Source organism: Megascapheus bottae, chromosome 16, assembly GCF_031878675.1.
Source record: "Megascapheus bottae isolate mThoBot1 chromosome 16, mThoBot2.hap1, whole genome shotgun sequence".
Classification (NCBI taxonomy): Eukaryota; Metazoa; Chordata; class Mammalia; order Rodentia; family Geomyidae; genus Megascapheus; species Megascapheus bottae.
This window is the reverse complement of record NC_143524.1, coordinates 17,865,205-17,870,865: the sequence shown is the minus strand read 5'-3', so window position 1 is coordinate 17,870,865 and position 5,661 is coordinate 17,865,205. Positions and strand designations below refer to the sequence as shown.

At 32.6% G+C, this 5,661-nt stretch overlaps 1 non-coding gene across 1 annotated transcript; it reads right to left on the bottom strand.

The window, feature by feature from the left end:
• Positions 1 to 1,248: 1,248 nt before the first annotated feature.
• LOC150052951 (U6 spliceosomal RNA) lies at positions 1,249 to 1,355 on the bottom strand. Its single transcript, XR_016538205.1, has one exon. It is a non-coding gene; the product is annotated as a U6 spliceosomal RNA (small nuclear RNA).
• Positions 1,356 to 5,661: the final 4,306 nt, after the last annotated feature.

Sequence of the window (5,661 nt, the reverse complement as noted above, 5' to 3'; positions counted from 1 at the left end):
GCTTTATTCTTCATCTTCCTTGCTTCTAATTGCTCATTTTTGATACCTTGCATCTCTTCTTTTAGATCATGTATGGATTTCTTTAGCTCCCTGATTTCCATTTGAGTGGTTAGCTCAGCAGCTTTCTTCTTTTTGGACATTTGTTGGAGTTCAGTCACCCTTTGTTTGTGGATTGTATGAATTCGTCCATTTTTCTTTGAAAAAACTTTATTATGGCCTCCTTTATGGCTTCCCCTTTTTCACATATCACCTGGTTTATGGTTTCCTCTTGTTTAGCTGTGGCTTCCTCCCTTTTCTCTTTCTTTATGTTTTCACATTTTTCATTAATGATGTTTATCAATTGCATTTGTATAGCACTTGGAAGACTCTCCTCTAGGTTTGCCACTGACTGCTCCATTGCCTGTTTATGTTGGGTGGGAGATGCTATTCCTTGATTTGACATTTTTCTTGAATTTCTTATTCTGCCCATTTGAAAATGGGAGCAAGATTAGTACTTAACAAGGTTATAATTTTTCAACCTAGACCTTTTAAGTTGACTGACAATAGATATTAGTTGTTTTAGATTGGTAATAACACTCTCTTTCTTTTTGTACACTTACATACAAATCTAATTCAATCATAGATGACCAATTTATGACCAAAACAGTAAGCCCCTCAATCCAATCTCTATTGTATTTAAGTCCCTCTGGACCTAGAGTATAATTGAACACCTAGATACATAGCATTGCTCAACAACCATCAAATGTAGATCCATGCATTATAAGAGTTGAAGGGTGAACAGAGGACCAGAGATAGAAAAATAATATGAAAGATAACAAGGGAGGTAGGAAAAGAATAATACAGGAGTGTAAGAATATTATAGTAATGAAGAAAGGGTATCGTGTAAGGATAACTGACCTAAGGTGATAGACAGGTAGAGTATTTGTGTAGAAAGTTTAGATGAACTTAGATAAAACTTATCAAAATAAGAAGAGTAATAAGAAGAATATATAGAGAAAAGAGAGAGGTTGATATAGGAGATTTCAATGATACCAATTTAAGAAAGAAAAGAAAAAAAGAAACAAAACTGCAACAAAACAAAAGAAAACAGAACACACACACACACACACACAAAACGAAAATAAAAACAAAAACAAAAAAAAAGAAAAAAGAAAAAAAAAAAGAAAAAAGGTGGGGGGAGATTCCTCACTGTTCTGAGTTCTTACCCAAGACTTACCATGGTTGAGAGCCCGGAGTTTAAAAAGCAGGAAAAATATGGAATGCTTCACTAATTTGCATGTCATCCTTGTGCAGGGGCCATGCTAATCTTCTCTGTATTGTTCCAATTTTAGTATATGTTCTGCCGAAGCGAGAACTACATTGTTTTTTTAAAGTTAAAAAAAGATACTTTATTTCCTCTACATAATAATGAAAGCCTAAAGATAAAAAATAACTGGATAATTTTATTTGTATGCAAGAAACTTGTTCTGTGTAGATGCTGGGTTGTCTTTTCCAATTTTTAAAATAGTCTATGTAGTAGAATATGTTACTAAACTCATTTGAACTATGAGGAGATTAAGTGAGTCACAATTTTTACTCCTATCTCCTGGTTATTCCACTGGTGTAAGAAGACTGGCTGTGAGAATCAGATGGCCTAATTTCTGCAATGAAACTTCTTCATTACTGCAAGTTACTTTTATCTTTCTGTCAAGTTAAAATAGTTTTGGTAAAAATTAATTTACCAGATGTTGATAAATGTTGGCACTGGATGTAGGTGGAATGGAAGCAAAAATAAAAGAGCTGTGAGGCACTGGCATATATAAATATTGAATTTGAAAGTGGAATTTATTGTGTTATTCTAGAAACCAGAATAGAATGAGAAAAAACCTAAGGAGGCAGGAAGTCCATGATAAAACACTTTAATAATAAACAGTGCACCAGGAGTGGCACAAGTTGCCTCAAACATATGAATGATTTCATTTCAGTACTATACATGTTTTAGAAAGTACTAAGAGGGACTGCGATGTGCTTCCAGAAAACCTTCGGTCCGTATCTATGAGGCCCTGGCTTTGATCCTCAGGATCACAGGCAAACTCAACAAACACTCTGAATGTCTGATTGTCTTTAAGAGATCATTTGCTACAGGGAAAATGTGATCAGAACTTTCACTGAATTTACATAACCTTAATTTCCTAAACATTAATTTTTTAATTATTGTGCAGCCTTCTATGGAGATATCAAGCTGTGATCATATATCAGTCCGGGTTCTACACTAGGAAAGATTATGCCATGCTTGCTTATTTAGTTTATTTTTCCCTGTACTGAAATAATATTCAGTTAAATATTTAATAGATGTTTCTGAGAGATGTATATAGTTAATGGTTTCACATTTTATTTTTACTAGTGTTTGTACTCTAATCCTATATTTCACTAAGTATATGATATATGTGTATTAATACACACTTCTGCATTTGTGTGTACATTTATATATAATGAATATACAAATTAATCCTATTTAGGATTCATTTATATGATGCATAACTATTATTTAAAATATGAGTAAGAAAACATCTGTTATACTTGACTTCGAATGCATAAATAAAATATTCACTATTTTGTCACACTGCATATTCACAGACTTTTCTTGAGTTTCTATTTTCTTTAAAGTGCAGAAGATATCTAATGATTTTACATTTATTACTGCAAAGCTCACAAAAGCAATAAAATATGACCTTTTTAATATCAGCCTAAATGCAAGTATTTTAATTACTATTTCTATAATTGATGAAACTGTAGTTGCATAGTATATTTATATTTACATGCTATATTTTCTTTGTGTATGCAAATATAGAATATTCTAAGAAGATGTGGAATGTATATATCCTTTCTGTCATTTAATTTTTTTCTAATGTAATCATATTATAATATGCGTTTTTTGTTTAATTTCAGCATATATCATCAACATGACACATGAAGACTTTGGAGTATTTTTAACACCCATAGAAAATCATTGACTCAGGATGTCTTTCTTTACTTTGTCAATTATTTACTGTCTACTGTGATGAATTTTATAGCTTTACATTTTAGCTTTTAAGTTGGCATTCATAGTAACTTGAAAATCACTAGGGAAAATTATGTATCAGATATTTTTTTATAAAGTTTCTGCAGCTTTCTCTAAAAAAAGTATTGGTTCTTTTGAGAAATTTTCTTAAGGAAGAGGCATAGAATATGAAGAGATCACATCATTTTTTCTAATGTCCAAATAAATTGTTTAGCACTCAAGCCACAGAAATCTGTTTCTCAAACAGGATATGAAAGCAAATGAGTAAAAGTAAGTATTAGTAAATATTAGATAAATATTAAATTGTATCACTTTAATTTTTTCCCTTTATTATTAGGAATAAAACTCAGGGCTTTTCACATACCAAAAGTCTTCACCTTTGAGTTATAGCGATAACTTCTTTTTTTAAGTTTTTCTTAAAATATAAAGATTGAATTATAGTTAATTTTTAACTGTTAGGCAAATAAACATGATAACCACTAGAGATTCATCATGGTTGTTAACTCCATTCTTTTATTTTCTTCCAAACAACTTTTCCCAATACACAAAACAGAACTTGAAATAATTCATCAATGTGCTTTCCATCTCATTACTGTGAAAAATAAATAACCCTTGTCTTGTTTTAAATCTATTTAGGGTAATTGTACTTCTTTTATTGAAAATATTCTCTTATCAAAAGAAACTCGAGGTGGCTTTTGTTCTAGTATTCTTTTTTCTAGGTTGAATCCAACCAATTAAAAAACAAACAAACCTAATGGATTTCAACATGGAAGATGGGAAATCAGCAGGACCCATGGATTGCTCACGTGCCTAGGGGATATAGTAGAAACATCTAAAAGGCAATTCCCTTTGAGGTGGCTAACAGCCCCTCAATAACAAAGAAGTAGCACAACACAAGGTAAGAGAGAATTTGGAAAGGATAAGGAGGTGGAAAAGATTGGCTCAGCAAAATGAGCAGATAACACACAGTATACAGCTGAAGGAGTTGGGTGAAAAGGAGAAAGAAATGGAGAGTGGGAGAGAGGGGGAGAGAGAAAAGAAAGGAGGGAAGGAGGAAGAATTCAGAAAACGAGATGAAGAATATCAACCAGATTTGGCCCCTAATCAGACATAGGTCTTGGATTTGCTACTCCATTCCTAGTATTCATTTATGGTCAGTGGCAAAAAGCTATTTTGAGAGACACCTCAGTCCATAGCTTGGGGAACATAAAGTTCTGGCATTAACCTATCTCTATGAAGTTCTAGCAGGAGTCCTGTACTATCCTGCCAAGTGCTGGCTTTGAATGTTTGTCTACCTAAAGAGTGTAGAGCCTGAATAAGACATGAAGAGGTCTGTATGTGTGGAATACTGATAAGAATCGCATAAGGGATCGCTACTACACTGTTGGTGAGAATATAAAATTGTTCAGCCACTCTGGAAAGCAGTGTGGCAGTTCTTCAAAAGACTAAACAAAGAGCTCCCCTAACGACCCAGCAATTCCACTACTTGGCATTTACCCAAATGTCCAGGAACCGGGACATATTAAAGTTACTAGCACAGCCATATTCACTGCAGAATTTATATGGAACCAACCTAGAAGATGCCCATCAGTAGATGAATGGATCAAGAAGTTGTGGTATTTATACACAGTGGGCTTTTATACAGCTATCAGAAAGAATGTCATTGCCCCATTTGTGAGAAAATGGGAAGACTAGGAAAATATGTCATATTAAGTGCAGTAAGGAACATAGGCTCCATGGTTTCCCTCATTTGCAATTAGTACACAAGTAGGATTCTCTAGCAGAGGAGCACAATAGCTCAAAAGCTATGTGTATGTGGCCATATAGGAAGAGGCTAAGAGAAATGAACTCCAGGATAGAGAAGCAAGTGATTTATCCTTGTGGTTATTGTTTTAAATACACTATGGGAAGTTATTTTGTTTTTATTTTTTCCATCTCTTTTTTGTTCTCTTTTCCTTAAGATCTACCCTCTGTTTCTGCTATATCTGAATTTGGTACCTTGTGTGCATTTATTTGTTTATTTGAATCAGGAAAAGGAAGGGGAAAAACAAGATGAAATAAAGGACAAAAGATGAACCAGTTCAACAGGAACTACCTTATGAATGTAACTGTAACCCCTATATACATCACCCTGACAATAAAATAAAATTAAATATATACATATATAAATGAGTATATATATATATATATAATTCTATATATGCCTACAAAATTAAGTAGAGTAATAGATGTTGGTAGGAAGAGAAATTTGAAAGGGTTTACATTGATCAAGATATATTGGATTCATAAACTGCTTTGTTAAATGGCAGGTCATTTGTATATCTACTTAAAGATAATGAAAAAAACTAAAAAAATTCAAAGGAAACCATGACTTCAGCAGACAGCTTATCAAATAAGGAAAAATCTTTTCCAGCTATTCACATTACAAGGAATTCATATCAAGAATACAGAACAAAATTTAAGCACCAAAACATCTACTGATCCTATCAGTAAGTTTGCAAATGAACTGAAAATACATGTTTCAGGCATATACATGAACAATATAATGCAAGTAAATAACAAAAATATAAATAATATGTTGAATGTGCATACATATACATGTATTTGAAAATTCACAACTT